The sequence below is a fragment of the Oncorhynchus kisutch genome, unplaced genomic scaffold, assembly GCF_002021735.2.
Source record: "Oncorhynchus kisutch isolate 150728-3 unplaced genomic scaffold, Okis_V2 scaffold853, whole genome shotgun sequence".
Taxonomy (NCBI): domain Eukaryota; kingdom Metazoa; phylum Chordata; class Actinopteri; order Salmoniformes; family Salmonidae; genus Oncorhynchus; species Oncorhynchus kisutch.
The window spans coordinates 69074-84557 of NW_022262798.1; the positions used below are offsets into that span (position 1 = coordinate 69074).

The following is a 15484-nucleotide window of genomic DNA, read 5'->3' on the forward strand; positions in this document are numbered from 1 at the left end:
CCTCAGATAATTCAAGGTCACGACAGTAGTTTGTTGGTTTTAATTTCTGATATTTTGGCCCATCAGACCTGGATGAAGCTGATTAAGTTTTTATTTTAAAGAACAGAAATTGGGCTTTCCGTCAACAATATTTATTTTGGTCTACTGCAATGGCTTGTTAAATGACGGCTGTCAAACATGTATATTCAATTCCATTGACATGAGGTGAGATGTCCCTCTAAATGAGTTCTTAAAATTCTAAATGATCCAGAATGGTCAGACTACAGGCGACCTGAATATTGATCAATTGACCGTGGTTTAACCAAAGTTGCCGAATAGACAGTCGGTATCAACAAGGCAATCATATTTTCAAAATAAGACCTTCATTTTAAACAAGAATTTCATGCAATGCGCCAGAGCATTTCTTCCGCTGTTGGAAAAATTGGTCACACAAAATAAATTCTACACCCACGGCATCAGATTCACGTGGAGGACGCAGCTCTACTACACAAGTAACCGACGCATTGACAGTTTAGGCCTACTTTTTTAATTTGCATCTTTGGGAGGTTTATCCTTCACTGTTTAACTGCCAGATATTAGCAGAAAGGAATTTGTGAAATCTGAAGACGTTACATGAAGAGAAACACCCACACCAGTACAAATCCACTTGAGCTGACAGACGATGGTCAGGATTTTGCACAACGATATAGTTGCAGCTGAAGTGACAAATCTGAACTGCCCATTTCGTGCACAGCCATGTGAATGTTGTGTCTTTTCCTATGATATACAAAACATTTCAGCCTGTTTAACTGCTATGACATTGCTGATTTAATAAACAGCTGCAAAGTTAATCCGTGTCCACATAGCCAAATTTAGGTTTGATACCATTTCATAAAAATGGTAAAATTGCGTGATTTGATAGCATTTTGCAAATCCGATCCCCCAAATGAACGGTTTTGACCAATAAAGTTGCTTCACTACACTGCTTGGTGTAACATGCATCCAGATACTGAAAAGGCACCCGCAAAATAAAGTGTCATTTGCAGCGTGCATAATCATGGGCAAAGTCATTGTAGCCCATTACAATGTAGGAAAAATAAGTCATCTTCCAATTTAAAGTCTTGAGATAAAAATTAGGCCAGCGTGTCCATCTGTGGCAAAGTGCTCACTGTTAGAAATTAGATGTAGACGGGAGAGTCGGTCAAGGATCGATTCAGACAAGGTGGTAAATTGTATGACAAGCGACAGTTTATTCAGAGTGAAGATATCTAGAACAGCGTAATTACGGCTCCTCCGTCAGTTCGTACGGAACGGCAGGCAAAGAGACCGTTACAATCAGTACACCACTTATATATAGAACAGAAAGTAGGTTGATTCTGGAAGATCGGATCTTTGGATTGGTTCAGCTGGGGTGTAGTCTTTAGTCTTCCGCCATTGGCTCAGTTGTCTGTCCGTCATCGTAGAATCCTCTTCGGGCACACAATGTTCAACTACAAAGGAGATTATGTGTGTGCGCTGGTTTTGGCAGTTAGTGTAATGTGGGAGCCATCCTGTAGGGGACCCCACAGGCTTTACTTTTTGTAGCCCTGTATTAGCAATAGGTTGGTCACCTGCATAAGAATCAGCATTTCTCTACATCACCCAAACCAGAAATGTAGTAACATTTTTTCAAATATGAACATTAGCTAGCTAAATAAGGTTAGCAAGATTCTGGTACACTTGACCGTGGTATTTGTTCATGTTTAGCAACTCCCAATTAGCGCATTCCTCTAGGACAGGAAATTCCATTGAAAGCGGCATCAACTTCTGGGGATCCTGTCAACTGATCCTATTCAGTTTCAAACATCCATGCTGCACAGGCTTGTGAACCATCCTTTAGGTTTAGTGCAATAACTGTTTAACGCGTCACTTGTGCCTGAATTCAACCCCAAACCAACAACTATTCAGTCAGTGTTAAGAGCAGTTGTTTGAAACATATCGGAAAGGCAAGCCAAGCTTGCCAGCCGCTCTTGATTTCCATTCGACTGACCATCAGCTTGGCACAACACTGAACTGTAGCAAACCAAAAGGATAACATTGAGTAAAAAGGTGTAGGTAATGCCAACATTAACTTTCACACGCGAGTTCCAAATATCTTCAACAGTCACCCCAGTGGGAGTTGATTTTATGCACGTGATGTCAGAATGCACTCACCGTTCCAACATGTGGACATTTAAACCGCGCTGACCTCAGACCAAGGCACACTACCTGCTAATTTTCTATAGGCTGTTTCATCTTCTAATTTTGCCTCATTCATTCACAAATGTAACTTATTTCACTGTTGCAGACCATTTCTATTTGAGAATTTAATGAGCCAGACAAACTTTCCTTCAAAAGAAAGCCCAAGCACTTCCCCAGATCAAGTATACAGTCCTTGCACATTTATTGCCTTCCTTACAAATAACTGTGGACATGCGTGCATTCCTATCAAAGTGCCTTATTTTCTGTGTCACGTGTTGTCGTTTCTACTGTAGAGTACCGTAAGTATAATGTACTTAGCGTTTTATTCATGCTTTCTGATTCTTGCCTAGATTGTAATGTACACGTGTGTAAAACACTTTTGAAGGTGGTACTGAATATGAGCTAATGCTAACGCCATACAATGCAGTCAGGTTATCACGTAAGCGTCTGTCAGACTTATGGTGATCTCAACTGGAGTAACCCCATTGTCTTGAATGCACTGAAGTCTTTAGTTGATTTGAACATGGCATCAGAGTGTAAACTATGGTACCTCAGGGTTGCCAGATCAGACCCCTTTCCAGGGGTATATAGCTTAGAGAAACTGTCTTCCCACCATTTATTGCTGATAAATTCCCAGATCTTAGTAATATTTCCTGCATTATCCTCTTCACAATACCTTCCCAAGGACTTAACCCCCAATAATGGATTGTGCTATATCTTGCAACTCTGTTTAGCTTTCATGCTAAGGTTGTATTTGGGGCGGTGACAACAATTGGCTTTTTGTATAGTTACCTGTAAACTACTTGTCATGTGTACGCCATAACAAGTACAAAGATTTGCCACATGCTGAAGTGGCCAAACTAAGTTAAGATCTCAGGCAACGGGCGCAGTGAAAGGAATTCTGGGAGTTCTTGCTTGACAAACATGGCTGCCATACTTTCTAAACTAGATTTACATGGCTCCCTTGTACCGCATCATACTGTAAAACAAGTCAACCTGTTATTTAGACTAGATGATAATGTTAACATTTATACATTTTACAAGCAAAGCTGGAATAAAGTTGTGAAGACCTTTATTTCTCATCAGTACAAAACATTGTTTAGATGCTTTTCAGACAACGCGGTTTAGAGTCGTTCCGTTCCAATGATATGCTTGTTATCACTGAGTGGTCCCTGCAGCGTGTGATCATACGTGCCAGATTCCCCCATAAGTGTTAAATTGGGTGGAGATCTGGTGACAGACCCCACATGGCTCACATCGTTTTTAAGCGTTTTAACCACTCGACCTATGGATGGGGGCATAGCCACGGTAGCCAAAGTAAATGGCCTGCCAAGCATGATAGGTTGCTAATTACTCAGGAACCACACCTGTGGCATAACACTTGTTTAGGCCCAAAAACAACATGTTACCCATTAATGATGAGATTCCACCGGGGTCGGGAGTCGCGGTCCTCGTTGAGGGTGGCCCAGCAGTGGTCAAGCACCAGCGCTACCTTGGGATCAGAGGACGTGGTCAGCTCCACCTCAAAGTGCAGAGGCTGTCTCAGGTACCTCACCACTAGATGTTCCACCAGGAGGAGGACTGTGTTATACGAGGCGTCTGGAACACAGAACAAGACAACCGGGGGTCATGTTCAGTGGGCACCATCTGAACTTGTCCATTAAGAAATGCTCGTTTATCATATCCTATTGTGACCCAAGGAACACAAGCCATTTATAGCCAACACTACCCACCCCCCAACAGAGGCTTCTGACAAATTCCCAAATCAGCTCCTCACCGTTACTCCATAGCCACACCTGTAGATCTCAGAAAGCAAGAGTAATATATCATAAGGCTTAGATTTTTTGGGAATGGTTTTGTGAAGGAGACCTTCCAAGATTCTTTTAGAGGCTAGGGGTCAAGTTAAAATTCTGAATTTGTGCACGCTTACCCTGAGCGAGTCTCATTCTGACCATTAGTCGACCCGTCCCAGTCTCGGCAAAAGGCTCGTTGTCACGCGGCCTGGTCAGGAAGGCCAATGTGCGAGTGATGTTGGCCACATAGTAGCAGGAAACCTTTAACCTAAAAAGAGGGATGTAAGCAACTTCAATAGGGGAAACGTCAAGCAGTGGAGTGGACACTGGTAGTAGAGGCACATTATCACTGTATACAAAGTATTGAGCAATTGGTGAAGAAAGACGTCGTGGCATTCAGCTTCACCTCAAGTTCATCTGGCAAGGAGATTTCGTTCTCATACAGCATGACATTGTTGATAAACTATGTAGTAGAGGGGAATTGCTTATTACAACCTGCAGAAGCAAACAGTCTAAAAACACAGTACCCATCACCTCAGGGTAATAGTCATTTTACCTTCCTGATGGTGCCACAGGAGTTCACAGTGAACTGGAAGTAGGCAAAGCGATGGTCACTGTAGGTGGGACCACAGGCGGGGTCGCTCAGGGTCAGCTGACGGGGTTCAGACCGGGAACAGAATCCACCTTAACCGCCAGCGCAGTCATTGTTCCGTTAGAGAAACTCTTGGAGGTGGGGGAGCAAAAGACAGGTAGTCAGACCTGGGTTCTGTATTTGTTACACTTATTGAGCTTGAACCAATGGAATATCACCAACAGTGCAAACCATGCACATCTGGCACTACTATATGACTCACAGTATTTGCAAGGAACCCAGGTTTGGTAACCATGTTAATTGACTATTTAACAGAAGTAATAGTTTGAGAACCAACCAGTCAGCGTTTTGAGGAAGCTGCAAGCCAGGGAAAAGTATTTGATGGTCATGTTGTTGTAAGGATTCAACAGAGCCACATCCAGTCTGCTCCTGACAGAGGACGAGTGAACCGACTGGGAACCAATGGGAGAGTTCATTAGTCCAATATTGTATGGATGTATACAGGGTAAGGAAAGCGAGGCTAGCTGCAGCAATTTAGGTTAACATGTTTTGGGAGAGCGTCGTACCTCAAACACTGCGTCCAGCGAAGAGAAGGGCAACGTGATGGTGAAGTCTGTGTCGCCCTCTGTTAAATACTGTTGAGCAAACTCATGGTTAAGCAGCCACTTGCCAACCAAGACCACAAAAAAGGGGCTCTTGGTTCCTGTAGTCCACAGTGATGTCGAAGTTCTCCTGATCACAGTTGCCAGTGACTGAGGGTGGCACTACAAGGACAAACAGGGTTGTGTTCATTAATTAAGCACAAAACTTGTCCAAGAAGAAACCCTTGTTTAGATTGCAAAATGTTTTGCTACGGTGGGACTGAATAAACACGATCCTGGCAAATCAGGAACAGGGAAACTGGGTCCAAATACTCGAAAGCTTAACATTCTTTGTAGAAAGACCGCATAGGAAAACCCTACAGTATGGCTAGTTGGTCTTTCACTGCCAATTTCCTTTCAGGGCAATCATTAACGAGAGGAAACCATTCAACAGTAGTTTGGCATAGTCCAGAGGCATACCAATGTCCAGCGTCCACAACGGCAGAGTGAGAGAAAGGAGCGTACTCTGGAAAGATGACCAGGCCGTAGATCAGCTGAAGAGTGAAGGTTGTGACACCTTGTTCCGCCCTTCTCTGTAGTGAAGTTAAAAGCCTTGGTCAGCATTATTGTTGCAACAGAACTCTATTCAACATCAAGTGACAACTAAGTACATATGGGGACTATTAAAACACTTGAGTAAATGGAGGGATACAAAGTACATTTGTGCCATTATTTATATTTTGTTGGTGGCCCACTTATTAGGGCATGAACAAATCACTGCGTGTGGCTTTGCATTTAACAGAAACACACCTCCTTAAAGACCACCGGGTCTGAGAAGGGCACCTCCATCCTGAAGGTCTTCAAGGTGTTGTCCGGGGATCTCTGCTCTTGAACATTGAAGCCCCTGGCGTTGCACTCTGCAACAGTTAGCACCATGGTGGGAAAGGTGATGTTCAGCAGCTCCACATTAAGGTTGAAGGTCCCCAACTCAAGCACAAACACTGCCTGTTCAGGAACTGTGTCTAAGGGCGTGTCTGTTCATTGGCAAACATTTTGAAATGCGGTACAATGGAAGTTGAAAATTGACATTTGTTATTGGTTAAGTCCAGGTATTGCCTCCCCGTTTCAGTACATTTTCTGTTTGTGCCTAATGAACAACCCAGGCATCCCAAATTACCATAGGCACTATTTAACTAAACCAGACTCAGTTGCGAACTTGTGGAGGCCTGGCCATCAGAGGTGTTGTGATAGGGAAGAGGACTTTATAGCTGGTGTTCTCGTGTGCGACCTCCTCGATCCACAGCAACTCAAGCATGGGCTCAATGGTGTAAGTGACAAAGTACTGGTCATCCTGAATATGGCTCTGTAAGGGAGACGAGTGATGCAGTCAGGCTGTAATACACAATTTGAGTGCAAAAACAGGTAAATGTTCCTTATAAGCCAGAATGTTAAATACAATTATTCTACCACTTGTCTTTTTGCCGCTCGTAATTTAAGACACAATATCCAAAGGAAAGTATTGGTTACCAGACTTTAGACAGCTGGTAGGTGTATGGTTGTCAACTTGCATTTTCAAAGCAACTGACACGCAAAGTAAACACTTGCGCAATATGTAAACAGCAGCCGAGTGTTGCTTGCATTCAGTTGACAGTGGCAAAGCTACCGCCTCCCTAAAAAGTCAGGTAAAGAATACTTTAGTGTGGATATTTGGTCTGAAATTTCAAGCGGCTAAAGGACAAACTGCAAAGACAAGAGGTAGAGTATGTTTAAGTGTAATCTTATGCAAAATTCTCACAATTTTGCAAACCATTGTATATCAGCCTGGTTAAGCAAACAATTGCTCAATAAGAACGTTTTACACAAGACAAGGTTTATAGGAGTTTACCCATGAGAGATGGCAAAGGGTTACTGCAAAGCACTGACAACTGCTATAGTATAAAGGGCTCTACAAATAAGACTTAGAAATTAAACAGGAACATTTTACTCATCCAATGCTGACCTTGAAGTAGCCGCCAACCACCCCCACCGGAATTTCAACAATAATATGAGCCTCTGTGACTAAAACAGAGTAGTTTCTGGCAGCCATTTCCTCAGTGTCAAGCCTCTTAGCGTCAATTCCCATGTACAGTGGGTCTGTGCTTGGGCATGTACCAGGTGATCACTTCTGGAGGTAAAGGCCACTGCCTCTGCAGTGACACAAGAAGCCAAGTGCACATCAAAACAGAACATTTTGCAACTGAAAACTGTGCCATTATTTGGAAACATTTTCCCAACTGAACACTACATGAATGTCTTGTCTGGAGCCAATTAAGAAACTAGGCTTATAGGATCTTAAATTATTTCACACTCAACCTGGTGTGGACAAACAGCCGTGGCATCTACTCGAGTAACCAGCCACTTCTGCTCAAAGGTTGAGGTTGAGAGCACCCGCATCGGAACCCCCAGCTACCTGTTCAGGGGCAACCACACCAGGGCCGTGTTCAGTAGGACACACCGTATTAACAATATGTTGCAGAGTTCAGGTAGGGGCAACCGTTTCCAAATGTTTGCTCTACTGAACATGACCCAGTTCATGGAGGTCAGCTTACATTCTGGAGGTATGTCTCCTCTGCATTATGAGGGCTTCTTAACACCAGCCGTGTGGGAGTGTTGGCTATTGCATAGCCCTTTCTTTGGACCTCATCCACATTCATGACATTCTTGCTAGGACTAAAGACGACTGCTGTCATTTTGTATCCTGAAGCAACAGCCTGTCTCAGGAAATGGAAACATGAATTAAACAAAATTGTCAAAAACGCACATTGTTTAGCGCCATCCTGTCATTTTGTAGTGAAATTACAGAAACTGAAATATATAAACCTCAGCTCCCCTCCGGAAGTTGCCGCTCCTTGCTTTCGGGCCCCCAGTGGGCTGTTTGGGGATGGTTTGGATGTCTGGAAGAGTCCTTTTGACAGACACCTAATGTTGGAAAAATGAATTTGTGTCTTGCACAAAGTAGATGTCCCAACCAACTTGCCAAGACAACAAGAAAGTTGTGGAGTGGTTGAAAAACTAGTTTTAATGACTCCAACCTAAGTGGATGTAAACTTCCAACTTCAACTGTATCTATATTATGTAGATCTGATCTATATCTTCAACTGTTTCTATATTCTGTAGATCTGATCTATATCTTCAACTGTTTCTATATTCTGTAGATCTGATCTATATCTTCAACTGTTTCTATATTCTGTAGATCTGATCTATATCTTCAACTGTTTCTATATTCTGTAGATCTGATCTATATCTTCAACTGTTTCTATATTCTGTAGATCTGATCTATATCTTCAACTGTTTCTATATTCTGTAGATCTGATCTATATCTTCAACTGTTTCTATATTCTGTAGATCTGATCTATATCTTCAACTGTTTCTATATTCTGTAGATCTGATCTATATCTTCAACTGTTTCTATATTCTGTAGATCTGATCTATATCTTCAACTGTTTCTATATTCTGTAGATCTGATCTATATCTTCAACTCAGTGATTTTTGCAATTCGTTCCAGTCACAGGCAGCAGAGTACTGGAACGAAAGGCGGCCAAATGAGGTGTTGGCTTTAGGGATGATCAGTGAGATACACCTGCTGGAGCGCGTGCTACGGATGGGTGTTGCCATCGTGACCAGTGAGCTGAGATAAGGCGGAGCTTTACCTAGCATGGACTTGTAGATGACCTGGAGCCAGTGGGTGGTCTGGCGACGAATATGTAGCGAGGGCCAGCCGACTAGAGCATACAAGTCGCAGTGGTGGGTGGTATAAGGTGCTTTAGTGACAAAACGGATAGCACTGTGATAAACTGCATCCAGTTTGCTGAGTAGAGTGTTGGAAGCCATTTTGTAGATGACATCGCCGAAGTAGGTAGGATAGTCAGTTTTACTAGGGTAAGCTTGGCGGCGTGAGTGAAGGAGGCTTTGTTGCAGAATAGAAAGCCGACTCTTGATTTGATTTTCGATTGGAGATGTTTGATATGAGTCTGGAAGGAGAGTTTGCAGTCTAGCCAGACACCTAGGTACTTATAGACGTCCACATATTCTAGGTCGGAACCATCCAGGGTGGTGATGCTAGTCGGGCATGCGGGTGCAGGCAGCGACCGGTTGAAAAGCATGCATTTGGTTTTACTAGCGTTTAAGAGCAGTTGGAGGCCACGGAAGGAGTGTTGTATGGCATTGAAGCTTGTTTGGAGGTTAGATAGCACAGTTCCAAAGACGGGCCGAAAGTATATAGAATGGTGTCGTCTGCGTAGAGGTGGATCAGGGAATCGCCCGCAGCAAGAGCAACATCATTGATATACACAGAGAAAAGAGTCGGCCCGAGAATTGAACCCTGTGGCACCCCCATAGAGACTGCCAGAGGACCAGACAGCATGCCCTCCGATTTGACGCACTGAACTCTGTCTGCAAAGTAATTGGTGAACCAGGCAAGGCAGTCATCCGAAAAACCGAGGCTCCTGAGTCTGCCGATAAGAATATGGTGATTGACAGAGTCGAAAGCCTTGGCAAGGTCGATGAAGACGGCTGCACAGTACTGTCTTTTATCGATGGCGGTTATGATATCGTTGAGTACCTTGAGTGTGGCTGAGGTGCACCCATGACCGGCTCGGAAACCAGATTGCACAGCGGAGAAGGTACGGTGGGATTCGAGATGGTCAGTGACCTGTTTGTTGACTTGGCTTTCGAAGACCTTAGATAGGCAGGGCAGGATGGATATAGGTCTGTAACAGTTTGGGTCTAGGGGTCTAGGATGAAGGACGTGAGGCCGATACGTTAGCTAAATTAAGTGATACTGGCAAGCACAATGTGCAGGTTTTTCCTGATCTATCGCACAGTCCCATACATTGGTGTTATTGTTGCTTCCTGAGATGAGTAGAGTACTTTGATGAATGAATACCATTTTAGATCACGTTAGGACAGGCGTTTTACACAACCAGGCTTATACATGACTATTAGGACTGGAACAATACAGCACAGCCAAGCTCAGACACGTTGACGTGACAGACACCCCAGATGCCCAGCCTAGAATACCACCTCTTATCTTAGTCCAGTCCTCCTATCACTCCAGAGGATACCGACTACCATAGACCACCATAACTAGCTGATATTAGCGGGGTGCGGGCGGGTGGGTGGGTGGGATGGTGGGGGATGCCAGCCAGGCAAAGTGATCAGTCTCGGGCCTCATGCTATTTTAATGCAAAGTGGTTGTTTTGAATAGTGGAGGGAAAAAATCTATTCCCTTGATGTCCAGTGTGATAACACTACTGTCTCCTCTCTAGTTCTATACAGTTGAAGTTGGAAGTTTACATACACCTTATCCAAATACATTTAAACTACCTTTACTGACATTATCGTAGTAAATATTCCCTGTCAGTTTGGAGCACCACTTTATTTTAAGAATGTGTAATGGAGAGAATGATTTATTTCAGCTTTTTATTTCTTTCATCACATTCCCACTGAGTCAGAAGTTTACATATAGTCCATTAGTATTTGGTAGCATTGTCCATCAGCTTCTCCATGTGGTCTCCCTAAAGACTGGTTATCAGTTTAAAGACTGGTAGCTTTTTGTCTAGGAGTCTAGTATTGCCTTATAGAGGGTATCTTTTTGTCTAGTACGGTCTTATAGGCCTTATGACTTTACTTTTGACCTTTTTAGTTTTGAGTTGACACGGTCTGTTCTCAGGGCCTGTACTGACCTGTTGTTTTCTTACTGTGTTGTGGCTCTCTCCATGTGGAGTCTAATGATGGGGTCTACCTGCCTGGCCTTAGTTCTGCTGGCTCATCAAACTACCATGGGACTGGCTGTCTGTCAGCTGTCTCCATGTGGAGTCTAATGATGGGGTCGACCTGCCTGGCCTTAGTTCTGCTGGCTCATCAAACTACCATGGGACTGGCTGTCTGTCGGTTGTCTCTCTGTCTGTCGGCTTGCTGTCTGTCTGGCTGGGTCTGGCTGTCTCTGTCGGCTGTCTCTCTGTCGGCTGTGTCTCTCTGTCGGCTGTCTCTCTGTCGGCTGTCTCTCTGTCGGCTGTCTCTCTGTCGGCTGTCTCTCTGTCGGTTGTCTCTCTGTCGGTTGTCTCTCTGTCGGTTGTCTCTCTGTCGGTTGTCTCTCTGTCGGTTGTCTCTCTGTCGGTTGTCTCTCTGTCGGTTGTCTCTCTGTCGGTTGTCTCTCTGTCGGTTGTCTCTCTGTCGGTTGTCTCTCTGTCGGTTGTCTCTCTGTCGGTTGTCTCTCTGTCGGTTGTCTGTCTGTCGGCTGTCTGTCCGTCTGTCGGCTGTGTCTCTGTCTGTCGGCTGTGTCTCTGTCTGTCGGCTGTGTCTCTGTCTGTCGGCTGTCTGTCTGGCTGTCTGTCTGGCTGTCTGTCAGCTGGCTGGCTGTCTGTCTGTCAGCTGTCTCTGTCTGTTTGGCTGGGTCTGGCTGTCTGTCAGCTGTCTCTGTCTGTCGGCTGTCTCTCTGTCTGTCGGTGTGTCTGTCTGTCGGTTGTCTCTGTCTGTCGGCTGTCTGTCTGTCTGTCGGCTGTGTCTCTGTCTGTCGGCTGTGTCTCTGTCTGTCGGCTGTGTCTCTGTCTGTCGGCTGTGTCTGTCTGTCGGCTGTCTGTCTGGCGGCTTGCTGTCTGTGGCTGGCTGGCTGTCAGCTGGCTGGCTGTCTGTCAGCTGTCTCTGTCTGGCTGTCTCTCTGTCTGTCGGTTGTCTGTCTGTCGGTTGTCTCTGTCTGTCGTCTGTCTGTCCGGCTGTGTGTCTCTGTCGGCTGTGTGTCTCTGTCTGTCGGCTGTGTCTCTGTCTGTCGCTGTGTCTCTGTCTGTCGGCTGTGTCTCTGTCTGTCGGCTGTGTCTCTGTCTGTCGGCTGTGTCTCTGTCTGTCGGTCTGTCTGCTCGGGTCTGTCTGTCGGCTGTCTGTCTGGCGGCTTGCTGTCTGTCAGCTGGCTGGCTGGCTGTCTGTCAGCTGTCTCTGTCGGCAGTCTCTCTCTGTCGGTTGTCTGTCTGTCGGTTGTCTCTGTCTGTCGGTTGTCTCTGTCTGTCGGTTGTCTCTGTCTGTCGTCTGTCTGTCTGTCTGTGGCTGTCTCTGTCTGTCTGGCGGCTGTGTCTCTGTCTGTCGGCTGTGTCTCTGTCTGTCGGCGTGTCTCTGTCTGTCGGCTGTGTCTCTGTCTGTCGGCTGTGTCTCTGTCTGTCGGCTGTGTCTCTGTCTGTCGGCTGTGTGTCTCTGTCTGTCGGCTGTCTGTCTGGCGGCTTGCTGTCTGTCAGCTGGCTGGCTGTCAGCTGGCTGGCTGTCTGTCAGCTGTCTCTGTCTGGCTGTCTCTCTGTCTGTCGGTTGTCTGTCTGTCGGTTGTCTGTCTGTCGGTTGTCTCTGTCTGTCGTCTGTCTGTCGGCTGTGTGTCTCTGTCGGCTGTGTCTCTGTCTGTCGGCTGTGTCTCTGTCTGTCGCGCTGTGTCTCTGTCTGTCGGCTGTGTCTCTGTCTGTCGGCTGTCTGTCTGGCGGCTTGCTGTCTGTCAGCTGGCTGGCTGTCAGCTGGCTGGCTGTCTGTCAGCTGTCTCTGTCGGCTGTCTCTCTCTGTCGGTTGTCTGTCTGTCGGTTGTCTGTCTGTCGGTCTGTCTCTGTCTCTGTCGGTTGTCTCTGTCTGTCGTCTGTCGTCTGTCTGTCTGTCGGGTCTGTCTCTGTCTGTCTGTCGGCTGTCTCTGTCTGTCTGTCGGCTGTGTCTCTCTGTCTGTCGGCTGTGTCTCTGTCTGTCGGCTGTGTCTCTGTCTGTCGGCTGTGTCTCTGTCTGTCGGCTGTGTCTCTGTCTGTCGGCTGTGTCTCTGTCTGTCGGCTGTGTCTCTGTCTGTCGGCTGTCTCTCTGTCTGTCGGCTGTCTCTCTGTCTGTCGGCTGTCTCTCTGTCTGTCGGCTGTCTCTCTGTCTGTCGGCTGTCTCTCTGTCTGTCGGCTGTCTCTCTGTCTGTCGGCTGTCTCTCTGTCTGTCGGCTGTCTGTCGGCTTGCTGTCTGTCAGCTGGCTGGCTGTCTGTCAGCTGTCTCTGTCTGTTTGGCTGGGTCTGGCTGTCTGTCAGCTGTCTCTGTTTGTCGGCTGTAACCGCAGACCTCCTCACTCCTTCACAGACCAGACAGTCTCTGGTTCACCCTGTTACCAAGGAGACCTCCTTCACAGACCAGACGGTCTCTGGTTCACCCTGTTACCAAGGAGACCTCCTCACTCCTTCACAGACCAGACTGGCATTCTGCCAGACCAGTGACTCATTTCCCTCCCATCCGGTCCCACATCACACTAGAGGCTTCATTCCACATTCTACTGACTGTTGACATCTAGTGGAAGGCGTAGGAAGTGCGAACAGATCCATATCTTATTTGGATGTGAATAGGCGATGAGTTGAAAATCAACCAGCCCCAGAATTTCCACTTCCTGTTTACAAGTTTGCCTGCCCTATGACTTCTGTTATACTCACAGACATAATTCATACAGTTTTAGAAAATTCTGAGCGTTTTTATCCAATATGCATATATAAACATCTGGGACAGAGTAGGAGGCTGGGCACGCAATTCATCCAAAGTGAAAATGCTGCCCCCTATCCCTAAAAGGTTAAACTTTCTAGCGCAGGCATTCCGCTAGCGGAACCCCTCAACAACATTCCAATGAAAAGGCAGTATGTGAAATTCAAAAAAAAAAAATTGTAATATGTAACTTTCACTCATTAACAAGTCCAATCCAATATGAAAGATAAACATCTTGTTAATCCATCGTGTCCGATTTCAAAAATGTTTTACAGTGAAAGCACAACATATGATTATGTTAGGTCATAGCCAAGTCAAAAAACACAGCCATTTTTCCAGCCAAAGATAGGAGTCACAAAAAGTATAACTAGAGATAAAATGAATCACTGACCGTTGATGATCTTCATCAGATGACACTCATAGGACATCATGTTACACAATACATGTATGTTTTGTTCGATAATGTGCATATTTATATCAAAAATCTCACTTTACGTTGGCGCATTACGTGCAGTAATGTTTTGATTCCAAAACATCCGGTGATTTTACAGAAATACTCAATAAACATTGATAAAAGATACAAGGGTTATTCACATAACTAAAGATAGACTTCTTCTTAATGCAACCGCTGTGTCAGATAAAAAAAACAGAAAAAGCATAATCTGAGAACGGCGCTCAGAGCCCAATCCAGCCAGAGAAATATCCGCCATTTTGGAGTCAACAGAAGTTAGAAATAACACTAAATATTCACTTACCTTTTGATGATCTTCATCAGAATGCACTCCCAGGAAACCCAGTTTGACGACAAATGACTGATTTGTTCCATAAAGTCCATAATTCATGTCCAAATAGCCACTTGTTGTTAGCGTGTTCAGCCCACTAATTCATCTTCATGAGGCGCGGGCACTTCGTCCAGACAAAAACTCGAAAAGTTCCGTTACAGGTCGTAGAAACAAGTCAAACGATGTATGGAATCAATCTTTCGGATGTTTTAACATAAAACATCTAATGTTCCAACCCGGAGAATTCCTTTGTCTGAAGAAAAGCTCTTGAACGAGAGGTAGGTAACTCTGTCGGGGGCATGTGTCACGAGCCTGAGACACTCTGCCAGACCACTGACTCAAACAGGTCTCATGAGCCCCTCCTTTATAGTAGAATCTTCATTCAAGTTTCTAAAGACGGTTGACATCTAGTGGAAGCCATAGGAAGGTGCAACTTTATCCATATCCCACTGTGTATTCGGTAGGCCAAGCTTTGAAAAACTACAAACCTCAGATGTCCCACTTCCTGGTTGGATTTTTCTCAGGTTTTTCACCTGCCATATGAGTTCTGTTATACTCACAGACATCATTCAAACAGTTTCAGAAATGTCAGAGTGTATTCTATCCAATATGAAAAATATTATGCATATATTAGCATCTGGGACAGAGTAGGAGGCAGTTCACTCTGGGCACGCTATTCATCCAAAAGTGAAAATGCTGCCCCCTATCCCAAAAATATTAAGTTTGCTGATGACACAACAGTGGTAGGCCTGATCACCGACAAAGATGAGACCGCCTATAGGGAAGAGGTATGAGACCTGACTGTGTGGTGCCAGGACATCAACCTCTCCCTCAATGTTAGCAAGACAAAGGAGCTGATTGTGGACTACAGGGCCGAACACAACCCATTCACATCGACTGTAGCGGAGTGGGTCGAGAACTTCAAGTCCCTCGCTGTCCACATCGCTAAGGATCTATCATGGTCCACACACACTAACATAATCGTGAAGAGGGCACAACAATGACTCTTCCCCTGCAGAAGGCTGAAAAGATTTGTCA

General features: G+C 45.3%; 1 pseudogene; it reads right to left on the minus strand.

Annotated features, from left to right (window-relative positions):
• Positions 1-15484, minus strand: part of LOC116352904 (uncharacterized) — a 38063-nt pseudogene that overhangs the window by 7704 nt on the left and 14875 nt on the right.